The sequence below is a fragment of the Mustela nigripes genome, chromosome 2 (assembly GCF_022355385.1).
Source record: "Mustela nigripes isolate SB6536 chromosome 2, MUSNIG.SB6536, whole genome shotgun sequence".
Taxonomy (NCBI): Eukaryota; Metazoa; Chordata; class Mammalia; order Carnivora; family Mustelidae; genus Mustela; species Mustela nigripes.
Genome location: NC_081558.1, coordinates 109312011 through 109338288, shown reverse-complemented (window position 1 = coordinate 109338288; position 26278 = coordinate 109312011). Strand labels below are relative to the sequence as shown.

The 26278-nt window shown below is 42.1% G+C and overlaps 1 protein-coding gene across 12 annotated transcripts in view; it reads left to right on the top strand.

The window, feature by feature from the left end:
• LPP (LIM domain containing preferred translocation partner in lipoma) overlaps positions 1-26278 on the top strand; it is a 662033-nt gene that overhangs the window by 190545 nt on the left and 445210 nt on the right. Inside the window, exon 1 of one of the 12 annotated variants that reach the window (XM_059391301.1) lies at positions 3977-4050. The exons of the other annotated variants lie outside the window; for them this stretch is intronic. The gene's annotated coding sequence lies outside the window, so the exon portion shown is untranslated. Of the gene's footprint in view, positions 1-3976; positions 4051-26278 lie in introns of those variants that run through there. 12 annotated transcript variants of the gene reach the window in all.

The following is a 26278-nucleotide window of genomic DNA, read 5'->3' as shown; positions in this document are numbered from 1 at the left end:
AAAGAAAGAAAGAAAGAAAGAAAGAAAGAAAGAAAGAAAGAAAGAAAGAAAAAGTCTCTAGTCCTGTGCTGTTATCTGTTCTGTGGTAGTACGAGGAAGGAAGCCCAGTGGTCTGGGTGATGGAGAGCATGGGTTTCGGGCTGCATGGCTCTGTCCATGAGCTATGGGATTCCTGGGAAAACCAAGAAACCTTGCTGAGCCTCATTTGCCCCCATCTCTGTGGGGCTTGTGGAGTCATGCTTTCTGGAGTTGTTGTGGGGATTAAATGAGATAATGGATACGAACAGGCTTCATAAACTACAAAGCACCCTATATATACATTATTTATACCGGCATTATTATTATCAGTGGTAATGATGTCTGCATGGCTGCCTTTGAGCCAGGTAGCATTTTAAGCATTGTGCATCTGTTAGCAAACAGTGCAGACAGCAGCTCTGTGTGGCCATGGACAGCCCCGGGCATTGTAAATCACCAGGCCCAGCTGCTCCCAGGGATCAGGGAAGGTGGCTTACTAAGTGATTATGGGCACATCCTTTCCCTTCCCTGGACCTGTTAGACTTTCGGTAAAAGAAGAACTTGGACGCTGGTTGAATGTCCAGCCCTGCCTGTTCTGGCATTTGTGATTCTGCTGGGCAGTGTTCTGTCCCTCACTGGCTCGGTCACGTTAATCAGAACTCACATGTAACTGAGGGCTGCCGTAATCTTCTCACACGAGCCCTGAGTGTGTGTGTAACTTTCCCAAGGCCGCACAGCCTGTGAGTGTTGGAGCCTACACGGAAACCTGGCTCGGGCGCCCCTGGGGCAGCTGAATGATTTGATCTCAGTCCAGTGATCCCGGGTGCCGTGCTGTCAGACTGCAGTCTAATCAGCTTCGTGGTTATGAGTGCTCTCTTTCGGGTCGTGGGTCTTGTTTTCATTTAAGTGCCCAGTTAGCTCCCCAGCATCTTGACTGCCAGGTTTGCAGCACCAGAATGTGGATGCCAGCCACTGATTCAGGGCGTGGCCCTCGCTTGTGTCCCCCTTTCCCCACACATTTTTTCTATCCCCCCACCCAACTCTTCCAACCCCTCAGGGAGGCCTGCTGCTGGCATCTACCTAAACTGTGTTTGGCAGCGTGACCTTTTCACATCAGAAACCACTTGAAGAGGCTGCTGGGGCACGACACCGGACAAGTCTCCGCAGGGGAGATGTGTTTCTAGCCACAGCCTGTTTGTTTTCTGTAGGGCGTGCGCACTCTGACCTTCTCACGGTTGCTTAACTCTGCCAGCCTTGGCTGCTCCAGCTTTGGTTTTGCTCTGAGTGGTTTTATTATTTCTAAAGGCCTGGTTTTCTTGCTGCAACACAAGAGTTGGAGCCTAGTTGCATCTGGGAAAAGAGTCACACACATGGGAGTTGGTAGAAAATGGACCCTTAGAAACCCAAGGAAATTGGCATCAATCTTAGACTGCGGACATCTTCCGTCTCTGTCTCTGCCTTCTGTGTTGGTGTGGTGCTATTCCAACCACTCTTGCTGGGTCCAGCTTTCTTGGACAGTTGCCCTTTGCTCCTAACCCATGCAAATGTGCTGTTGTACCAGGAGTACACCATGAATAGTGTGACCCACTCTGCAGCTTCTTTATTTGTCTGCCTGCATGTGAATTATGTGATATTATCTATAGACACTGAACCAGGCATGGTAGTTGATACCAAAATGAATTAACCACAATCCCTGTTTTCTTTTAAATAAATTTTTTAAAAAGATTGTATTTATTTGACAGAGAATGAGAGAGCAGCAGGCAGAGGGCGAGACAAGCAGACCTCCCACTGATGGGGAGCTGGACATGGGTCTTGATCCCAGTACACTGGGATCATGTTCTGTTCTGAAGGTAGATTCTTAACTGACTGAGCCACCCAGGCACCCCACCCCCCCACCCTGCCAAATCCCTGTTTTCAAGAACCTAATACTTTGATCAGGGAGGGGTCATTAATTCAATCAAACACTAGTTCTTGAGTGCCTGCTGTGACCAACTATCAGGCCTTTAACCAGAATTGTGGGTACTAGGCAGATATAGGCCCTCTCATCATGGGGTTTCTGGTCCAAGAATGACGATGACCACATTCATAATTTCACAGATACTTATGAGATTATGGTTGTGGTACATGCCACAAAGCACAGGTGCAGGCTATTGTGAGAATATTAAACACTTTGTGTTTTTGGCTTGGTTTGTGGGCGAGGTATATTTCCCCAAAGCAGTGGAGTTAACCAGGTAAAGATGGGCACTGGAGAGTGGGCTTGGGCATAGATACCTCTCATCTGAGGTACTCAATGGTCAGGACTCAGGTCAAATGTGGAAGCTGAGAGCATCAACCTGGGTTGCTGCTAAAATTCATATATATACACACACACACGCGCACGTGCGCGCATGCACACACACACACATGCACATATATAAATATATATATGCATATATACAAGTATATATTTGCTGCCCCCTCTAAAAATGTCAGGCTTTTGTAATATCATGACCTGTCTTAGCAATTGTAAATTGACTTAAGAAAAATGTTTTGTTTTTCCTTACTACTTAAATGTGTTAAAATAATTCACTGTATTTCATATGTATGCCCAAGGTCTTTGAATCCAATTAGTAAGACAAACATTTTTTTTTTTTTTAATGTCATTGTTGAGAAACACCAAAATAAATAACTGGTAAAGAGAAACCCAAATATGAATGCCTTGAGCTTTCTGCTGAAATCTGGGAGTGTCTTGTTGTTCGACATGGTTTCAGATGTATCATTTTCCTTCTGCAGGTATTAACTTATTTATCGAGAGTGTCTCGCTTAGGTTAAGTATTTTACTGGACTTTTGGAGGTGAGAAGGAGGGTAGAGGCAGAGCGGCTGCTTACTGACCTTCAGATTATGTCATGCTCGATGGCCGGAGGGCGAGTGGAACTCAAATCCTTCCCTCCCTCTGTTTGCCCACCCAAGACCAGGCGCGCTTGTCTAATGTGCACAAAAGAAACTAACGGTTAGCAGAGGCCTGGCTATGGAAGTGTCTGGCACAGGTTTGTTTTTCTCTGAAAGCACTCATAGTTTAGTGGGGGAGGCAGACAGGAGAAGAAATAAACATAATTATATTGCCAGCTAGAATGAGAGATGTTAACCGAAGGTACAAATAACATTCTAAGGGAGCTCAATTGATGGATTTTATCTCTGACAGGGTGGAGAGAATAAATTTATCTTAACATTCAAAGAGCCTAGGTGTATGGGTATGTCTTTTTTCTTTCTTTTCTTCTTTCTGTTTTTTCTTTTCCTTCCCCACTCCCCCTTCCTTCCTTCCTCCCTTTTTCTCTCTCTTTCTTTCTTTCTCTCTTTTTTTTTTTTAAAGATTTTATTTATTTATTTGACAGAGAGAGATCACAAGAAGGCAGAGAGGCAGAGAGGAGGAAGCAGACTCCCTGCTGAGCAGAGAGCCTGATGCGGGACTCGATCCCAGGATCCTGAGATCATGACCTGAGCTGAAGGCAGCGGCTTAACCCATTGAGCCCCCCAGGCACCCACCTTTCTTTCTTTCTTTCTTTCTTTCTTTCTTTCTCTCTTTCTTTCTTTCTTTCTTTCTTTCTTTCTTTCTTAATAAGAGCTTTATTGATATCTAATTCATAGATCATACAGTAACTTTTTTAAAGCATACAACTCAGTGGTTTTTATTATATTCGTAGAGTTGTACAAACGTCATGAAAAATCAATTTTTGAACATCTTCCCCACCTCAAAAAGAAATCCACACCTGTTGGCAGTGACCCCTTACTTCCACAAACCTCCTTCACCTAGTCCTGAGCAGCCACTAATCTGCTTTCTGTTTTGTAGCGTGGCCCATTCTGGACATCTCCTGTGAATGGAATCATGTAATGGGTGATCTTCTGTAACTGGGTTCTTTCCCTTAGTATGGCGGTTTCCAGTCTTATCCTTGCTGTGGCACGATGAGAAGGTGTTTGATTGCTGAAGAGTGGAAGAAGATTTGCCCCCAAATGATGCAAAATGATAGCGTGAGCTAACACAGAGACCTTCTTAGAAGGTATGGATTGCGTTTGAGAGGTTGATAGTAGAATTTTGGGTGGACTCCACAGTGTAGGGCCTATGGGGGGGATGTATTACGGGAAATGTAGTCGGAAATAGAATTTGAAAGCAGAATATGGCGAGTAGGATGAATAAGTTCGAAGTTTTTTTCCGGATGCAGATGGTTTTGAAAGGGGAGTAATATGACTTGATGGATATAATATGAAGAAACATTGATAATTCATACTGTAAGGTCACCCAGGTTAGCTGTGGTGAGCCAAAGTGTGAGATTAATGATACCTAATTCCCAGGTACTTTTTCCTCCTAGTCTGTTGCCTCTTATTTTCTTTATGTTTGTTAGCTGGAGTAAGAAGAAGTGCATATGACTCTCTCTGTTATAGTTATTGTTTAAACTATTAGAAGCATGCGGAAAAATAAACCTGCTTAGGTTATAGTTAAAAATGCTCTTCCCTCAGCACTTGGGATGAGGTAGTGTTTTTGTGGTAAAGCCCGCTATGTATATTTTATCACATCACGAGGAAACAGGCCCTCTCTCGCCCCTTTGGTTGCCTCTATAGGCAGGCTTTTTGGGTAAAGAGTCTGTGTCAGGGCGGGTTGCTATAACAAAATGTCATAGCCTGAGTGTCCTAAACAACAGAATTGTATTTATTGCTTCATTTATTTTTCTGTGGTTCTGGAGGCTAGAAGTCTGAGATCAGAGATCAGGGTGTGGTTCCGTTCGGGGTCTAGTGAGAGCTCTCTTCCGGGATTGTAGAAGGCCACCTTCTCACTGTGTCCTCACAGGGCAGAGGGGGAGATGGGACAAGCTATCTGGGATCTTTTCTTAAAAGGGCACTAGTTTCATCATTTGGGCCCTGCCCTCATCAAAACCTAATTCTCTCCCAAAGGCCCCACTTCCCAATATTGATCTGGAGGGTTAAGACCTCAATGTAACTTCTCTAGAAGCCTACAGAAATTCCTCAGTGCTTGTTTCTGTGCTGCTCACGTCACAGGCTTTTGTGAGAGGAGGGATTTGAGAGACAATCTGGTTGAAGGACTACGAAGTGAAGGGTTAGCGGCCCACGAGTCTCCTGAAATTGTTGGCATAATTCTCGGTGTTTGAGTGGGGGTGTATTCTCACCCCCATCTCTGTCAGAATCTCAGCAGCTTTGTGTCCCTCCAAAGAGGAATTTCTTTTTTCCATGAATATTTTTGAGCTCCTTACTTATTCCATTAAACCTTTACAACTCATCTTCATGGATTAGGAAACTAAGTACAGAATTCTGTCAACCTGCCCAAGGTCGTGGAGCTAGGAAGTGACAAAACCCAGTTTTGGACTGTGGGGTCTGATGCCGGAGCCAGTGGTCCTCACTCTCATGTGTCCTTAACCTGCGCATCCTTTGCGTTGTTCTGGTCTGCATGTTTTAGGCCCTGGAGTTGACAGGCCCTCGTCTAATAACTGGGTTCTAGAGACCCAGAAACACGTCCCCGGTGGTGCTGTGATTACAGGCACACATTCATCAGCATGTGGCTGTGGTACAAACCCGAAGTCAGATCATGAGATGTCAACACAGAGTTTTAAATTAAATTAAACATGCGGGGCCCCTGGGTGGCTTAGGTGGTTGGGCGTCTGCCTTTGGCCCGGTTGTGATCTCAGGGTCCTGGGTTGGAGCCCCACATCAGGCTCTGTACTCATCAGTGAGTCTGCTTCTCTCTCTCTCTCCCCACCCCCTTTCAAATCAGTGAATAAAATCTTTAAATGAAATTAAGCATGCTCCATTTTGACCTTTGGTTCTGCCACTGAATATCTTCTTGTTCTTCCCTCTTTGTTGTCTCCTTTCTCCCCCCTCCCTTTTCTGTCTCTCTTTCCTTTCTTTCTTCAGCAAGCACTGTTGAATACTCCCGTCATTCAGAGCTGGGATGGAATTATTAGTAATCGGGTATTTTATTAGGTCTAACATGACTTTACGGTTGGGGACCTGAGGACTGTCCACCTCTCCAGTACTGTCTAGAGGACCCTCCCGGGAGCTGTCATACCTGAAACCATGTTGAGGAAAGGCAAGGTACCTGAAACCAGTGCCTCACCCTAGTACAGCGTGGGCCCCTCGATCTCTGATTTTGGGGACTGGTTGGTGCTCATCATTAAAATAGGCAGTGCTGAAGGAAGCTGCACATTTCTGCAGGCCTGGAGTAGAGGGGAGGTTTTAAGAACTTTTTCAGATCTGAGGCTTGTGGAAATGAATTGCTGAGTGTTCTGGCCTGGAGTTTAGAAGACAGGTCAGGACTGGAGTTGGGAACATCAGGCTGTGACAAAAACAAGAGCAGTAGAGGAGATTGCTCAAAGGATCTGGAGAGGAGCAAGGTCTCTGCCTCCTTTCCTTCCAGAGCTGGCACCTGTCTCTGGTCCCATTTCCGCAGTAGCCCTTCCTCCTTTTAGTAACTCAGGCCAGGTCCACCAGTCTCTGACCTCCTGTACACGTCCTTTTGTCTTTTCTTCCCCCGTTCACCCGGGTCCCCTGAGTATTTAGTAAAGCTGGAAGGGAGGGGTCATGATACAGTGGAACTCCGGTTTGTTTCAGAATCTGTAGTCTTGTTCTCTGTATCCGGGCTTTGTCATTCGCTGTTTATGTGATTGATCGATTGATTTTCTCAACATCAAATTCCAAGTCTGTAAAAATGAGTTAATAATGTCTGTCTTGTCTTTGTCACAGAGTTGCTGTGTACTTTTTAACTACTGTAATAGATATGAAAGCTCTTTAAAAGGGGTCTTGGAGGAAATCATCTTTTAGGGCACTTGGGTGGCTCAGTCATTTGAGTGTCCGATTCTTGATCTCCGCTCAGATCTTCATCTCAGGGTCGTGAGTTCAAGCTCCACGTTAGGGAAAAAAAGAAAAAGAAAAAGAAAAAAAATTGTCTTTTTTCCACACTAACATATATAGTACTTATGATGTGTTTTTCATTCTCTAGGTGAACTCTAGGCGCCTTTGGATTTATATACACTTTTTCTTTTATAGCCTCTTCAACACCCAAAACAATGTGCATGTGAGATGTTGATTACATGGTAATAATTAGGGTGTTATTATTTTTTAATTGTTGTAGCATTTTTTTTTTGAAGAGTTTTTCCCAGATGCTTGTGGGATATTAACTTCTCCATAGAAAGTTTATTCTTTGACTTTACTGACCCCCTTCCTTTACCCTCTGCACGGGTGCCCTCTTCCTGCCATGCATGGTTGTGTCTCCTGGGAGTCTGACTCTGCCCCAGCCGTGGTGCCTTCGCTGTCTCTGTGGACACTTAAACCCCGTAGGAACAGAGGGCCCAGCTGCCTGACAGAAAACTCCAGGCCCAGACAGGGTTCATCCATATTTGGTTCTAGACATGGTGCTGGTTTATCACCAGTGCACGTTCTCTGCTTTCTGCTGAGGCCTACTGGTGTCTGGCTTCTTGCTTGTGTTTATTTTATTTTATTTTTTTTTTAAGTTCTTATTGTGAAATTACTGACTTCTTTCAGATATTCAGTTTTAGGAGGATTCTGTCTTTGAATCCAGTTTTGTTCTCCTGTTGCTTTCATGGTACTTCCTTTTTCACCCTGCTGTGGTGCATTCAGGGAGGACACAGGACCCAGAAAATAATTTGTTGCGTTTCCTGGAAAACTTAGTATGTGCGTTAGTGTGGTAACTGTGGGTAGTGTGGACACATACCCATCTTAATTGGTATTTATGGTATTAGCCTTCTCAGTGTTCTCTACTTTCTCCTTACCTTCTTAGCATGCCCCCAATAGCTAAATATTTTACCTAATAAGATGTATTTTCTTTATCAGGCACTGTGTAAGATGCCTTATGACTTGAAAACAGGATTCAAATACAGTTTCTGCTGAAGTATCAAGGTCCTTTATGTCTGGGGGAGGAGACAGGCATTTTAGCAGGAAGGTTGTAATGCCAGCTGGGCTAGGACACGTCCAACATTAAAAGCACAAAACTTTGTATTAGAAGAATATGTGAGAGGCAAAGAATAAACAAGAGTGAGGACGTTGCCAGTGTGTTGAGTAATTCATGCTTTCTGCTGAGGTTCTTTATATACAATGTATATTTTATCTGTAATTATCATATACTTATGTGAATATATTTAATTTTAATATATTTATATGTATCTGTTTTTATACTATGTAAAATGTTACCTGACCTCTGCCTTACCCTAGCCCCTGGCCCTTCAATTTTTATTTTACTGCGATTTGAATAGTACCAGACAGACTGAAAGACTTACACATTTTTTTCAGAAGGTGACCAATCAAAGCAGTTGGTGGGGTGATTGATACGTATCTTGATGTTTAGAAAACCGGAGGGATTAAGGAGAAAGGTCTGTGGCATATCAGGAAATAGGAAACTGTCTGGCCAGTTGTTGGAGATGGTCGCTCAGACGTGCCTTCAGTGGATAATGCTTAAATCCTAGTGTGTGGACACACGCACACACACATAGTCTCTCTGCCTTATTAACCATTTATTCTTACTGTTTTTTATTAGATGATTTCTTTTACCCTGTTACTTTCTAAATATTACCTCCACTGGGACCTAATTAGAACCCCTCAGAATTCACAGAAGGTTCGAAATGCATGTGGGCTCCAAATGTTGTCTTTAGACATTACAGGATATTAGAAACTAATTATGGTTATCCATTGTGTATACAGGTACATAAACACCTCTCTGCCAAATGTGTTGTCAGGCCGCGTCTCATTAACTTTTGAATTTGGAAGGGATTTTTCTGTCCTGGAGTGAGATATTGCAAGTTGAGACCGAAAGTGAACATCCACAACTGAAGTTTATCTTTTTTGTTAAGCTTCCTTTAGCGCTGAGGTTTCTTTCTGACTTTATGAGGGAGGTAGTACTTCTACACAAGCAAGCTTCGTAGTGAGCAAGCTTTTGTAGAAAGACTTACCGTTGGCTCTTGAACAACACAGGTCTGAACTGTGTGGGTCCACTCAAATGGATTTTTAAAAGATAAGGACAGCACAGTATGGTAAATGTGTTTTCTCTTCCTGAGGATTTTCTTAGTAGCATTTCCTTTTCTCCAGCTTCCTCTATGGTGAGAATGCAGTGTATAATATATGTAACCTACGGAATATGTGCTATCGACTGTTTCTGACATTGCTAAGGTTCCCAGTTCACAGTGGACTATTAGTAAGTAAGTTTTGGGGGGGGGTGTTGAAGGAGATACATGAATTTTCCACTGCCTGGGGGAGTCTGTGGCCTTGACCCCTTCGTTGGTTAAGAGTTAACTAGATGACTCCTCTGTGGAATACCCATGCTTAGAATAGAATTTTCATTTAACCTCCAGCTAATCAAAACATTTGGTAAGATGTTTAAAGCACTTGCTCTCTTAGAGAGGTAACTGAACATTGCTCTTTTCATTTACATATTTATAATATGTAAGAATATTAAAATGACCCCAAAGTTGGTTTTGCCCCTAGAAAAATGACACCACGGAGTATGTGTAGGAAAGAATATCACCTCTCCAGTCTTGAGACCTGGGCTGTAGGGCTGGTTCTTCCTGTGACTTGGTCTGTGCGTCTTCAGAAAGCTGGTGCACTTGCCTGCGCTTCATTTCCCCCCCTTTAATAACAAAAGAGTTGCAAACTGTTGATCTGGAAGATACCTGAAAACTGGCCTGCTCTCTTTTATTTTTTTAATTGTATAAATAATGTTGTAATGTTGTGTAAGGCTCAGAACACTTAATAGAAAAAAATGTCACCCATAATTCCACCACCCAGATACAGGTATAATCTATCATTTTTGTGTATTCCCTTGCAATCTCCAGCCATTAGCATAAATTACCATAGTGCTGTGTATCACTTGGCATCATACATTAAGTATTTTCTGTATCACTGCATATTCTTGAATGATTACAATTTTAAAATCTGTTTAATATTTCATTGAGTAGTTATACCATATCTTACTTAATTATGCCATTATTTTTATTAATTGCTGTGATTACCATTATTATGCATAAATGTAGCGTAGTCCATCAAAATTTTTAAACATGGTGTCGGAGGATGGAGGTATCAGGGTCAGAGGTTAACTTTTTGTGGTCGTTCAAATCCACTGATGGCTTGTGTTCTCAAAGGGATGTTTCCATAACTGCAGCAGGAATGTGTGAGTGAGTCAGAATCTTGCCAGTTGTGCCAGCACTAGATACGTCCTTTCCTTGGTATTAGCATTTCTTTGGTTATTGTAAGGTTAAGCATGTCTCCTCATGTCTCGTGTGTAGTTACATTTTGTATATGGCATTTGAAAATGAATACTTTGCCATCTTCGGGAGCCTATTCACTGCAAAACAAAGAGACCATATTTTAATGAGAATGGTACGTGGCTTGCATGAAGAAGAGGTTCTAGAAGTTTTTGAGTCCCGTGAAGGGCCCCTTGAGTAAATGGAAAGCCGCATCTTATTCCTACATGGAAATACAGAGGTGGTAAAGTAGTTTATTTCCCCTCTACATTTCATGTCATCTCAGCACAACTTTCAAGTTTATTGTTCTCGACTCTTCTCAGAGTTAAATTCTAAAACTGTCTTGATGAAAACCTAGGCAAAAGAGCTGAGAGAAATTTGATGAACAGGAGTAAGGAGGAACGGGGACCAGCCGGCCAGATGCTGAAGCACATTAGAAAGCAGCCCTCATTGACGTGGTGGTGTTGGTGCTGGGATGGGAGACTGTTGCGCTGCAGAACCCCCAGCTATGCAGAGCACCTGGGTGTGGAACTGAAGATGCAGTCAAGCAACGCCTCGAAACATTCTGAGGAGGAGGGATTATTCTTCTAATGGCCTTGGGGTAGTTGGTATTAATGAAAATGGTCCAAATAGACCCTGATAGGAATTACAGGGAATGTTAAGCAGTAGCCAGAAAAGGCTGAGGAAGAAAGAACAGATTTATTATATCTGTAGTAATTGGAAACAATACCATTTTTTAGTTTAAAACTGGGGGTTTGCAAAATTTGTCTGCAGAGGGTCGGAGAGTAACTATTTTAGACTTTGAGGGCCAGGTGGTCTCTGTCATCAGAGCCACTCAGCTCTGCCATTGGAGCAGACGTGACATCAAATATACGTCAAATACTTGCATGACACACATGCATTTATTTACTTTCTTATTTATTTTTAAAGATTTATTTATTTAGCTAGAAGAAGGGGTAGAGGGAGAGGGAGAGAGAATCTCCAGCAGACTCCCTGTTCACTGGGCAGCCAGACATGGGGCTCGATCCCAGGACCCTGAAATCATGACCTGAGCGGAAATCAAGAGTCGGATTCTTAACTGACTGAGCCCACCTGGCGCCCCCACAATATTCATTTGTAAGAGGAAACATAACATTTTGCGTGCCACTTTCCACACACAGCTATACCCAAAGTAAAATTTCTGACTTTTTAAATTTTTTTACCATACTCTGTGTGAAAAGCACTATCTCATTGTTGCCCTCACTTGTATTTTCCTTCTACCAGAGTTGTGTAAATGTGTGTGTATTTTATTTTTATTTATTTATTTTGCTCTATTTGTTTGCCACTGAGGCCTCTTCTTTGGTGAATTACAGGTAGAGTTAATTTGTCTTATTTTAGCATCTTGTCACTTGATGTCCTAAGGTCCTGGACATCGATTGGGTAATTCCAGCCCATTGCATTCCAGTGGGGTGCCATTTTGCTTGGCCACACATAACTCTTCTTGTCAGTTTTTGTCTATGGGTCTGGGAGTGGATTTTCAGCTCCTCCCTTAACTGAGTCCTAAGCAGGCTGCTTGCCAATAGACTGAAGATGGAGAATTACTTTGCCACTACTTTGCCTCTTGTGCCTGAGCTCAGATTTTGGTTTGTTCACTGACTGCTTAGGCTCTCCGCCACCTTGAAAGTTCACTGTTGCCCAAATGACCCGAGCCTGCCTGTGCGCCTGGGATCCTGAAATCCAGCCACGGGCAAGGTCTGCCTTTGCATTTCTGTCCATCCTGGTGAGCAAACCTAGACCTTGGGCCTCACACCCTCCACTTGTACAGTTTCACAGAACGGTCAGTGTTCTGTTTCACCCCTGAGTTATGAGAGATATTTCTATTTTCCAAGATATGCAACGGAGAAAATGATGAAATCACCTGCACAGAGCCACACAAAGATTCTTAGAGGACGTACGCTGTGAGATTATTATAATTACCGAGGTGGAAATGTCACTTTCTTGGTCCAGCATGTCCATGGCCTTCATGTGCTGTCTGCACAAAGGCTGTCCCTGCCCCTCCCTGCAATCTTTCCATTGTTGTATGTGCCACAGGAACTGAGACAATTATGACAGAGCTGAGCTGGTTTCTCTTCTCTTTTGGACTTGATTGTTTGTCACAATTCTGATCACCATTTCTTCCTCCAGATTATAAGATTGTAAAAATATGGCTATACTTATATTTCCTTTTGCTGCTTTGGGCTTGAAGAGTACTGCTTTTGTTTGACATTCCTCTGTTAGTGACCCGTCTTCACATACATCATCTGCTGCTTATGGAATGTTCTCGTGTTCAGTGTTTCACCTGGTCTCCTTAATCACCTGCGAAGTAATCAGAGCAGGGTGGGTTGTCTCCATTTTGCAGGTGAGGAAAGGAAGGCCCAGTGTGGTCTGGGAGGTGCTGGCCTGAGGCCACCATTGGAGCTGGTACCACAGCTGCCTTTCGATGTGTGACCATGTTTCTCCTGACATTTTTCTTTCTGTCCTCAAAACTGCTTCTCTTTAATGAGTTTCAGAGATTTTCTTGTCTGGGACATGAAGAAATTAATGACTTTTCTTGAGAGATCTAAGCATTAGTGCTTTAGCTTATTACTTTTTTCACTCTGTTACTGGCCTGAGTACTTTCGGAGAAGAAAGGACATGTAAATATTCCCCTCTTCTTCAGACAGTGAGGCAGACATTTTCAAAGAAGACAGAGACCCTGAAGAAGCTGTGTTCTCTTGTACTTTTAACAGCATTGCAACCACAGTTTTGGATTTTTCTCCCTGTGACTTACTAGCTGTAGGCTGCTACCATACATAACATTTGGGGGTCGTTGATTCCTGTTCCTATTTTAACTGTGTGAGTTCTGTGTATTATGTGACCTTTGTCTTCTGACCTTCAGATTTAGAGAACTGGAAATTTAGGAAGTTTTGTTAGGACTTGAATCCAAGTAAATTCCCTCATGAGTACAAAGACTTATAGAGATGTGGAATGTTAGAATTTAAGGGGACTTTCATCCACGTAGCCCCCTTAATTAGGAAAAGTGGCTAGTTAGTGACAGAGCTGAGGCGAGAGCACCGAGATTAGGTGAGGTTTCCTGTGGGTTTGCTCCATGTCACTGAGTGCTGTCCCCACTGTGGCATGCCTTTTCCCACCAGACTTGGGGCTCTGAGGGCTGGCGCTGTGATGGTTCCATGCATGGCTCTGCTCCCTAGCAATGATCAGTGCACTTGCATAGGCCCTCGGGATTTGTTTGTATCGTGAAGGATTTGAACTTGTCTCTTGGTTGGTATTGTGCCATTACTGTTATTGGCAAACTTAATTGTAAGGAGAATTGCAGGGTTTAGTTGTGGTTTACTATGGGAAACAAACACTCCAGGTATATTAGGCAGGAAAGATTTAAGACATGGTATTAGGTGCTTCAAAATAATTGCAAGGATTGTATACAGCGGGCTCAAGGCTGAGTTTTCAGTAATGAAGCTCAGACACACACAAGATTATTATATTTTCCACCATTTGAACAGCAGAAAATCGAGAGGCTACCACAGAATTGTTGGGTTGAGGAATGCTGCACTGTGAATAAGAAGTCAGGAAAGTAGCACCTGGACCCTGAGACATAGAGTCCAGCCACGCATCTGTCATAGCTGGCAGCTACAATGCTAATATGGGATATGGGAGTATGGACGGAGAAAATTCCCATCTCCTTGGACATGCTTCCAGAAGAAAGTAAGCCAGAGCTGCAGGAACATGGCCTTTGTCTTACTTTTGTCTTCCAAATCTCAAGCCAGTATGCATATTTTGGCAGAACATCTTTTTGGGATCAAGCCCTACTTATAAGACATCCTCTGCAATATGGCAAGTTTGAGTGCTAATCCACCATATGCAAGACAGTAAGGCTTACAGTTTTCACAATGTGGGCATGTCTTCCATAAGCCTCTGTGCGTTGTAGATAGTGCACTGAGGATGGAGTAATAATCACATTCTTTGAGACCTTTATCTGTCAGTGCAATTAATTATATAACAGAAGGTAATGCAACCACTTTACTTTAGGGAATCCCTAAGGGAAATTCCTATTTATCAGAGAAAATGCCATAAGGAGGGAAGATCCTAGGCTGGGAGAGTATTCTAAACTGTTTTGGTTTCAAACATCTTGGAAAGTACTACAGGGAGACATGCGATATTACGATATAACAGTGCTTACCATGTGTAGGGGGAGTTCCGTCTTTGGCACTGGGTTGTCAACTTTCCCTCTTGTGTGTTTCCTCCCTTCCCCCGCCCCTGTAGAATATACGTTTAGAATTTGCAATGGAAATCAATATAAAATAGTTTCTTTAAATCAAATTGATTTATAGCTTGTAGGACTCCATTGAATGCTTTTGACTTCACCTTCCTTAACTCTGGTGTACCTATTTAGAAATGTAAAACAATTATAAGTAATCCCCCCCCCCACCTTTACTCTTATATCCTAGTGAATAAATTTGGACACATTTTATGTCAGTTTCTTGTCCACTCCATTGTTTTTTTCTGTTCCAAAAGAAGAATCAGGCCAACCTGTTGTCCTTCTACTTGAAGCCTAGCAGACATGATAAAATCACTGGTAATATAGGTTGGGGTAGGGGACAGGGATGGGCAGATGGTACGGATGTAATTGAAGTAAATATTCTGGTTTTCTTTGCCAGGGCAATATTCTTTACTTAAATGGAAAGGCTGAGTGAGTAGGGTCGTTGATACTAGCTTCTGCTAGATTTTGCTTTATCTTGCATTCTTCAACTCCTGCAGAATCATTCTGGTACGTTTTCTCTTACCGGGAAGCACATGTCTCTGGAGCAGGGAAGCCCGAAACACTCCTTTCCTGAACACTGCTAATTGCTCAATCCTCTTAGCAACGGCAGTAATAATTTAAAGTATGGGAGGTCTTTGGCTATATGGTGCCTTTGGGAGAAGACCCCATCATATTGAGAATCCTCTTGAACTCAGCAACCAAAATCTCATTATCACAGTGTTATAAGTAAATGACTGTATGTAAGTTACCATCTAAACTGGGACACCTTTGAGAGTGAAAAGGGACATCGCTAATAATTACATCAAAACAACAAGCATACATTGGCTGTTTGGTTACCCTGATTTTAATGAACTGTGGAGGACAGTGTTTGAAATGGGAGTTAACATGATGCAAAAATATTTTAACTCTTTACATTCCCAAACCTTTATGTTTACCTTCCTTTTTATGTAATAATCGCTTTCTGAGCATTGATGATAGAACAGGTTCTGTATTAGTCACTAGGAAAATAAAGGGAGATGTCATCTTTGTTCTTTATTTACTTGCAGTCGTTGTTGTTGTAATATTAGAGCAGCAGATTTTCAGCCTGGCTCCTGGCATGGCCGCTATAGGAAGGTTAGGGAAATGACGCATTTTGGACATGCCTCCTCAAGATGAAATGCATTCTGCCAAAGGACGAACATTTAAATAAGGTGCGAGGAACTGCTCCATCAATTTGTTTGTTTTGTTCTTGGGATTTTCTTAAAAAGTTGGCAGAAGGAAACCTTTATTTATTTATTTTTCCAAAGAAAGTTTGAGAACTACTGGTTGGAGGTCAAAAATTTTATGTTATTATTCTAAAATCATAAGGCTAGTTGTAAAAATAATAAGTGGGGGGTTTGGACTTTTAAACTTGGAACACAGAAACCAGTAAACTGAGGAAATCAGTAGAAAATTTAAAAAGTAAAAAAAGAAAAATTAAAAACAAACCATTTTAAATTATTTTAAATATCTGGAGGGCTGCTCTGTGTCAGAGGGCCTGTGGTCACAGAGGGCAGAGGTAGGACTGATAGGTCATTTTCATGGGAACACATAATTCTTTTGGCAGTTACAGTTTTCTGCCATGGAAGGGGCTGCCTTGTGAGGTAATGAATTCTTGGTCATTAGATATGTTCAAGCAAATTCACAGATGGTGGTTAAGTTTCAACTTCAGCTCCACATAAGAAGAAATATGTTCACGGACAGTTTCATGTTTCTTGGATATTAAACTTCTGTATTGATGAGTGTTGTTACCTACCACCTTGCAAATGTATACAATGTGTGTGTGTGTGTGTGTGTGTGTGTGTGTGTGTGTGTGTGTGATTTCCCAGAGTATTAGCCAGCCTGTATTTTCTTCATGTGGTGCATTGTCTAGTTTGCATGGTGGTCAGTAATTGATAAAAATGCAGAAGGTTCAACGTTAGTGCTCTCATCAAGGGAAATTTAAAAGGGAATAACATTCACCGATGTCATTCTGAAACCTCTTCGAAACAGTCTGGCTCATTTTTACTCAGCTGCCATTGGTCAGTGCCTCCACAGATTAGGTCTCTGTTTCAAAATCTCGAATAAAAGTGGAACGACTTCCAACGTGACTTAAGAAAAAGGTCACCAGTTGAAAATGGTTTCAATTGTTTTGCTATTAAATGTGATGTTGCAAAACTACCCTTTCTTACATAATTTGAATTTATAACACATTCTAATGAGAAGCCTGGTTTTCATACGATTTTTAATACTGAGAAATTTCTCCAGGCTCTTGGATGGGTGCTAAACAAAAGTTATTATTTCAGAGCATATGATAATGCATGAAGTTGAAGTTGAATCTCTTTGTTTTCTAAAATTGTATCTTGTGGTACTTGAAGGTTAAAAATCTGTGTCTGTCTCTCTCACTCTCCCCCTTTATTTGTCCAACATCTGGGCATTTTCACTTGATTTTACAGTATCCTTATGTTTTAGCCTAAGAGTAAAGTAGATTTGGGGTTTGGCAGAAATTTAAGATGAAGGTTAAGTAATAGGTCAACAAAGATTACATTGGAAACCTTGTAGTAATATTACCAAAACTCTAATTCACAGTCTAAACTGTGCAGAGGCTCTAAGCTAGTTTATGACCAGCAGCTGTGACATTAAGGTACAAAGAGCATACTTGACAGGTAACAGGTTTTTGAGCGATGGAATGTTCAGGAGGCTGAAGTATAGATGAACTCTCTGTTTTGCAGCTATGATTACTCTTAGTAGGATATATGGCCTGAATAAACATTGCTTCACACCGTCTTATGTAGTATTGTCCAAAGGAAATATGGCCTGAGGTTTGTCAGTGGTGGACTCATCTTCAGTGAGGACAAAATTCAATATTTCAACTTTTCCAAGTTATATCTAAAACAGACATTTTCTGTTATTCTTTTTGTTTTTATTGGGGTATTAGAGTGAATTTTTTAAAAAAGATTTTGTTGATTTATTAAAGAGAGCGAGTTAGAGAGCAAGCACAGGAGGGGGAGGACTAGAGGGAGAGGGAGAAGTAGACTCCCTGCTGAGCAGGGAACCTGATCCGGGGCTTGACCTCAGGACCCTGAGATCATGACCTGAGCTGAAGGCAAGCACTTAACTGACTGAACCACCCAGGCTCCCCTTAAAGTGAATTTTTAATAAAGGAGAGTACAAAAAATTATTAAAAAATTGAAATCAATTAAATATCCCTCAAAGTGCTAATAAAATTCCATAACCTGTTTAATGGGCACGTCAGACTTGTAAACACATAACTAAAACATAGTCTTTACATATTTCATTACAAGTGGGAACAAGCTGTTGGGGGAGTGCAGACAAGTAAACAGCGCTGAACTTGTAGACCAGTGGTGGGTTTGGAATGAGAAGATTTCAAGTATCACTGGAGAGATCGCTAGGCCTCATTAAAGTTTGTATCTGTGACTTTTCCATGCTCCCTGTTTCCCTAGTAAAGGAGTAAGACATAAACTAGAATTTAAAAACCTTTATGAACTGGGCACTCAAAATCTCATCTTTGTAAATTCAGATGTCCACTTTTAGTAGATTTCTGAGCTCAAAGTTTCAGAGTACTGTTTGCCCCTTTCTCTTAGCTTTGGACGGAAACCAGTCTGTTAGCATCAGAGACTTAGAGAAAACCTCCTTAGGAACACATTTTTTTGTGAGCCTGGTACACTTCACAGACTTGCCATGCTATTATAGAACATAAAATGATGTAATGAGAAGGAATTTTGGAGATCACCTTCTTAAGGCTTACTATTGTAGAGCTGGAGAGACTGAAGTCAGGGAGGGTAAATATTTTCTTGATCATTTAGCCCAGTAGAACCATTGCTGTGAAATGTGGCCTGGGGTCACACGACTGATAGTGATTTTCCATGGCATGATTTTCCCCTGACTCTTAGAAGAGTGATTCTTTATTCCTCTATTTCCATACCTTTTAGCCACTCTAGTTATCCAATAATCAATAGATTTACAGACTTGCTTCGTGGAAGTTTTCTACTGGGAACACTTTTTGGAGGCAGAGCAATTGGGTTTGAATGTATCCTCTGATACATATTAGGGGTTGTGTGACCTTGGAAGAGTTGCTCCAGCTTCTCTAAATCTTGGGTTTTGAATTTTCGAATTAGAAGGAGCAAATCAGTTCCTATGATTTCTCACAGCTAGACTCTTGGCCATGGTCCTGGCTGTTGTCATCCATGCCTATTTTTCTGTGACTGATGGGAGTTGTGGCAAAGAAAGATTAGTTAGGTAGTAATTGGTTTGGTTCTATTCTTCTTTTTTACCTTCTCCCGAGTGTCCTGGTCTTTCCCTGTCATGGTTGATGTTCCCTTGCTGGGTGACATTCTCAGTCTGAGATGAAAACTCAGTGTGGACGTGTATCTCTATCCTGCTTCACTTTTTTTGTCAGAAGCACATGTTTATTTGTCTGGATGGATGCTTTCCTCCCTCCTGCTTCTTTGTTTACCCGGATCTACCATGCGGTGGGCAGGTTCTTATCACCCACAGTGCTGCCAGCAATAAAGATTCCGCCTTTGCCATTAGTTGACATTCATACTAACTCTGTGCAAGGCGGGTTGGTATTTTGTGTGGATTCCTGTCCTGCCTCCTTTCACTTTACACTCCCTGGTCAGTGGGACTCAGGGGAGTCCAGACAGGATTGTAAGAAACCTCAGCTCACTCCACTTGCAGACTTGTGGGAGGAATCATGGAACATGAGAGGTGGAAGGAATGGCAGCAGGCATCTAATCGTTTGCTTATGGATAGGGAGAGCCATCGAGGCTCAAGGAGGTCAACGGACTAAAACCATCATCGAGTCAATTAGTGGCTGAGCTAGAAATTACACCCGAGTCCTCGCATTTAAGTCCAGAGCTTTTTCCAGTATTTCCAATTGTGTCTCCGATAGCCTATATAAAGGTTTGGCATTTCCGCAGAGTTGTTCTGTAGTCACCCCTTCCAAGGAATGCCAGCTGTCCATGCAGAGAGTGGGGCGCTTAGCCAGTGCTGGGCCAAAGTTGCCTGTAGAGAGAAGTTGAGTGAATGCATTGACATTTTCAGCCCATGGCAGATCCCGCTTTGCCCTTCCGGCTCTCTCCTGACCTGGTGCTTCAGAGGAAGAGTGATTACATTTGCTGTTCAGCTAACAATTTGTGTAATTTCCAGCCTGCCTCATTCTTTAACATTGTCTTCCCACGCTTCCATCACATGCCACAGTATATCTGCTTCATAATTACACTGGTAGAGACTTACCTCCAGTGCTTGGAAAAGGTTTGCCTTAAGTGCTTATTTACTTGTGCATCATAAATCTTGATTGATACCTTGGTAACCTCTGTGATCAATCTATGATTCCTTCCTGCAGTGGTGAGGACTGAGAAGTCACGGAAGCAGGTGACAAAAAAAAAGAAGAGTAACTAAAAAAGAGGGCTATGCTTTCTTACTGATGAACTGAGGGGAGAATTGTAGATGATCTGGAATTTCCAAGGATTGGCTCATTTGGGGCCTGTTCTACAGTCAGGATCTTCCATGGAATCAGAAGTGTTTGTGAGCAGGGTTAGACCTCATCTAATCCAGTCACCTCATTTTCAGAGAGGGAGGCAAGGGTGCCTTGCAAGCTCGTGGTGGGGCTCTGCCTGAAAACTGGGTCTAATTCAGAACATCAGGTATCCTCCAGCTGGATACCGAGCTATAGAAGGATGAATAGCTGTAGCCCAAAGAGGAAAGCACGTTGTCCCATTTTAATAGATTGTTCAGAAAGGACGTTGGGGAGGGTATGTGCTATGGGGAGTGCTGTGAATTGTGTAAGACTGATGAATCACAGACCAGTACCCCTGAAAAAAAAATACAGTATATGTTAATTTAAAAAAAAAGAAAGAAAGCAGTTTTGATACTGTAGGAAGGTGCTGACTTTTAGGTAAAAGGGAAAGAAGGGTAAAGGGGAAACACCTCCAAAGTTATAGAAAAAGTACCATTTAAATCTTTATTGCTTGTTTTATTTTTTATTATTTATTTATTTGAGAGAGAGAGTGAGAGACTGTGAGCATGAGGGAGGCAGTGGGGTGGGTAGTGGCAGAGGGAGAGGGAGAAGCACGCTCCCCGCTGAGCAGGGAGCCTGACACAGGGTTGTCAGAAGCACATGTTTATTTGTCTGGATGGATGACCCGAGCCAAAGGCAGATGCTTAGCTGACTGAGCCACCCAGACGTTCCCTATTGCTTGCTAAAAGAAAGAAAGTGTTGCTAAGGGACCTGGATCCTGAACTTGAGTCTGCCATTAGCTACTTCTGGTCGTTAACTCACTTAGCACCTCAGTTTCTCAAATTTCCTACCACTAAAATAGTATGTTAAAACTTGTCTTCTCCTTCAGTATCATTCATTTGTCAGTAAACACTGACCAAGAGCTAGGCTTTGGCTTAATTGCCAAAGGAGATTTAGGGACTAAAGCAACATGAGTTAGAGATTAATATAAATGCCCTAAGTCAGTTATTTTCAACCCTTCCATCAGAACAGACGTATAAAGATCCACAGATGAATCTGTTGTACAGACAGTCTTGAAAACTACTACTTTAAGCTTATAGTACTTGATGTTAGATGGTGCCATGGCTTGATTGGTTGGTTGTTTTTAAAATTTTGATGACCTATGTAAATGTTTACAGAAGTGTACAGTACTGATTTTAGGAAATAGAAGAACTTGAGCCAACACTAGTTAGTTCTATTTTTGTGGCTGACAATGACTTGTCTTTCATATGATATCTTTAGAGAGGTTGAGTGGCTTTTTTTCTTTAGTGTTAAATCTCACTTGACCTGTAGTCCTGTTGTCTCATCTGCAGAGGAAGGGTCTTGGTCATCATCTGGCCTTTTGTGGCTGTTTGTGATCCATTGTGCTTCATCAGTATATGATCCTGTGGCTCATCATGGTTATCAATTGGTGGAACAGAGTAGAGGAAACATGATGGCAAGTAATATCTGGGAGCTAGGAATGGACCCAAGTGCAAAATCTACTGTTTCTAAGTATGACTTACTTTGGATTGTGATTTTTCCCCCCCTCCAAACAGGAAGTTAGTGCCATGGATTTGAAGACCATGGATTTGGGGTTGAAGACTTCAGCTTTGCTATTTGTTAGTGTGAATATATAAACATAGTAAATAACTTGCTCAAATATATGCATATCAAATATATGCATATATTTGAGCAAGTTATTATATACACACACACGTATATGTTTGAGCAAGTTACACACACACACACACACACACACACACACACATATCTTTGAGCAAGTTATTTAATTCTTACAGTCTTACTTTCTTGCCTTGCTGAATGTGAAGAATGATAGCTCTACCTCATATAATAGTGAAGACTGTTAGAAAATTGCTTGGCCTATGGTGTGTCCTCAGTAAACCTTTGCTATCTATTTTCAGTGGTGTTTTTGTACCCATTAAACAGCTAGGAAGAGAAGACAGAGAACAATGGAGAGAGGATAATAAGTGAAGCTTTTTAGGTGCTTCTTCATTGCTTTGCATGTGACAAAAGTTCCTGAAAGTCCAGTGCCTAGGGAGCCCAGCTCTCAGCCTCCCTTCACTTTGACAGGGGCCATTTCTCTTGTTTGCCTCTCTTATGATGATGTTTGCGTATTTTCACAGCCTCTGTGGAGATCTTCCCTTTCACTTCTTGCTTTCGCAATGATTGTGAGCTTACAGTGAAACTGACCTAGAACCAGAGGAAGTAAGCACAGGGTTGAGTTTTGGTCCAGCAAAACCAGCTCTCACCACTGCTTATCTTCATATTTATGTTGGTCGTCCTTGGAGAAGCTGAGAAATCCCGACTGACATGTGCTAGTTCATGTGTTCACTAAACTTGTGAGGTTTCCTCAGACCCATTTATCAAAATAAAGGGCTGTAATTTGGGGTTCAGAGAAGGAAAGCAGTATAGAATATTAGAGCGCATTGGGACTTTACAGACATTCATTTTGCAAATGAGTATCCTCTCTTGTTAAAGGTCACCCTGGCAAAGTTGAGACTAGGGAACTGGGGATGTGGAGGCTGTATGTTGATGCTATTGTGTTTATCACCTTCCTTGGATCCATCCAGAACTGGTTCATGTTTCGTACATAGAGTTTTTACTCTTGTTAGATGATTGTATAGAGATTAGAGTTCTAGCTTCTTATTTCTCTGTATAAAACCTTTAAAAAACAAGGTCAATTTATCTTCTGAACCTTTTCCCCAAATATTCTCCTTGAGTTCCTCGTTGTAATACAACTGGTCTGCTTCACGGGAAGACTGTATTTCTTCCTTGAGCTTACAGCATTTCCAGGCATTCTCTTTGTTGTTCCATTTATCTTCAGAACCAGCCAGCTTTCAAAATCCTTGTCAAGGGCCACCCTCCCTATGCTAGTTCCTATCACACACACCCCAGTTCTTCTTGTATGCTCTGTATTGCTCTCTTTCTCTTTTCACATATATAAATATCTCTTCTGTAGGTAGGCCTTAAGCTTCTTGAATATGGGATGAGAATCTGATTCATCTCAGTACAGGATGAAAATCTGATTCATCTGGAGCCCTAGTGTCAGGCAAATACAGTTATTCATTCATTAAATTAAAATACATTTTTAGTGAGTATCTATTACATATCAGACCCTAGGAGTTGAGAGTGATAATTACTTCTGCTCTTCAGGATCCAAGAGTTTAGTTTGGGTCACAGGCAAGCGGAGAGACAGAGATGTGTGATGAGTACAGCACTCTGGGTGTTGTGGACATGCAGTGAAAGGGTATATAACTTGATCTGGATGATAGAAAACATGAATGATGTCTTTAAGGATCAGTGAATAGTGATGCTCAGGATCTAAATGATGGGTAGTAGAGGAGACATCATTATAATTGAGAGGTAGTGAAATAGAAATGGAGGGAGATCAAACCTAGAAGAAATGGAGGAATTTCCAGCAGAATATGAAAATGACCTCAAAAGAAGCATAAAATGATTTCAACTACCATAGAAATTACTGGAAATAGGATTAAGATTGATTTATTAAAGAAAGTATATCATTCAAATGACTTTACAGTAAGTTCTGATAAACTTTTAAAGATCAGGTAATTCCAACCTCATCATTATTAAACAAATCCAAACAGTAGAAAAGGATGTAGAACCCTCATATGAAACCTAATGATGAGAAGTAACACAAGTAGAGAAACAACACTATAGAATGATCTTACTCATGATTCTATGTACAAAAATTCTCTATAAAAGAGCATATTTAATTCATCAGTATATCAAAACATTGCAACTGTGACTAAGTAGGATGTTTTCTAGGAATGCAGAGATGGTTCAATATCTAGAACTTAGCAGGATTCTTCACATAGCTAAACTGAGAGAAAAAGAGATGACTGTATCAGTGGAGGCTAAGAAGGGAGATACAGAGATTCTAAAGAGAGAAGTGTAAGGAAAGAGATGGGCATTCATCCACTTACTCCTTTGCCCATAACATAGCTTTCTAGAGGCTTCCTAGCCGGACACTGTGCTCGTTTTGTGAGACTGTTCAGAAGCTTCCAGCTTCCTGGGTCAGTCCATGTGGATTATTGTAAGTATGGTCCAAGTACTAGAGGAACCTGGAGTTAAGCTACTCTTTTTTTTTTTTTTTTTTTTTGTGGGACGGATGTGAGGGAAATATTCACAGCATCAGAGACATTTGAGTTGGGTCAAGATAAAAAAAGTCGGGCTTGGTAGAGAGTGAAGGGACTGAAATGGCAATGTAGCTGGTGGACACAGTGTGAGCAAGAGTGCAGGGTCAGGAAGATTCATTACAGATCCTGTGAATGGTGTCACGGGACCACTGTGGACATACAGAAGAATGGTATGAGGGGGCTGCATTTGAGGTCATCTCTAAACAGGTGGATGACCAGACCCTGGTACTGTCTGGAGGTGGAACTGGAGGGGTGTTCATGGGGAAGGCAGCATCAGGGTAATATGAGGTACTGGGGATAACTGTAAAGATGATGGAGTCAATTAGTTGCATATTGATGCTTAAATTTTCATTTTTTTATACTTTCCCAGAAGTTGCCTGTTCTTTTATATCTATGGCTTATCTGAAAAAGCCAGGATTCTACAGTCAATTGGCAATGTGGGATTGATCTGGAAATGTGCCTTTTTGCTTTAGAAATCACTGAATCCTATATTAACCCATTTTTTTAAGTTTCTATTTTGGAATTACTTTAGGTTTATAGAAAAGTTGCAAGGGTGGTATTAACCCATTTTTAAAATGTACAAATAACATTTATGCTACACATGTACAGACTGCATTAAAGTTTTCATATCTTTATTTTGTGCTCCTTGGTTCTGACCTATGCTCACTTTAGTCATGTTGAAAGCAGAACAGACACTTTCATCCCCTTTTAGTAGAAGACTGAGACTCAATTAAAGAAAAATACTTACACAAAACTAAGTTTAGCGTTTCTCAATCCTAAGAGATGGGATTTTTTTTTTTAAATCTCAGATGATTGTGAATGTGCAACCAGGGTGAAGAGCCATGAGTAAATCAGATTCGTGGCTATTTTTCCTCTATTGGTTTTGTGCTGGGCCTTCATGGTGGTTTTAGAAATAATTTAGATCTGGTTCTTGCCCTTTTAAGGAACTCACAGTGTAGCAAGTGTCTATGTGTAGCCTGTGTAGACCAGACAAGGGAGGAAGAGGAAGAGCAGGACCATGCAACCAGGCGAAAGCCTGTCACCCTGGGTTCGCTGCCGGAAGCTTCCAGATTTCTAGTTGAGAGCCTTCCTCTTCCATCCCTGTCATCCTCTTTTACTGCGAATACTGCACTTCCAGCACTTTTTTTCCTAAAACCCTTCACAGGTGTTACCTTATCGGTTGTCCGAAAACTCACAAGTTAAGGAGAACAGGGCTTTATCTTAATTTCGAGGGGGTTGAGGTCCCCGAGGCCCTGATGCGGGGAGGGGACTGTTCAAGGTCACGCCACTCCCTCTGAGGCCACCTTCGCTTCCACGATGCCTCGTCCCTCTCCTTCACCCTGCATATCTGTGACCCTGCTGCGTGCTAAGGCCTTTGTTTTTCCCTGCATTTCCAGTGTTCTTTGTCTTTACAGACATCTGGAGGTAATCATGTAGCCCTCTCAATTAATTCAGTTCAATTAATAAATTACGGGGTGGATTTGGGGCTGGGAGCCGGCGCAGGGTGCCTTCCGGGCCTCCCTGTGCTGGAGAGCTGTTGCAATCAGGCTTGGAGAGCCCTCCTCGTCAGCAAGCAGTCTGGGAGGCTCAGCCCCAGCCTGCAGGCTGCCTGGAGGGGTGACTCGCTCACCCTGACAGGCAAGACATCATTTCTCTTTCCTCACACGCCGTATTGTAATCTGATCAGAATAGCACTTTGGCTGGGCTGCTTTGCCTGCTCCTGGTTATGTTTTTCACAGATGTTCCCTCTGAGACTCACTCAGCAAGGCTCCTGATGCTTGTCCCGTGCCGCCGACCTGTTCATTATGGGTTAGGATATTCCTAGCCCTTGGCTATTAAGTGCCAGTAGGGGCCCAGGCTCTGTGGCCCCCAGGGCTCCCCTCCCCCCAGATTGCAAATGCCCCTTGGTGGGGAGCATAACTGTTCCCACGAGAAGAATCTTTTTTTTTTTTTTTTTTTAAGATTTTATTTATTTATTTGACAGAGAGAAATCACAAGTAGAGAGGCAGCCAAAGAGAGAGAGAGAGGGAAGCAGGCTCCCTGCTGAGCAGAGAGCCCGATGTGGGGCTCGATCCC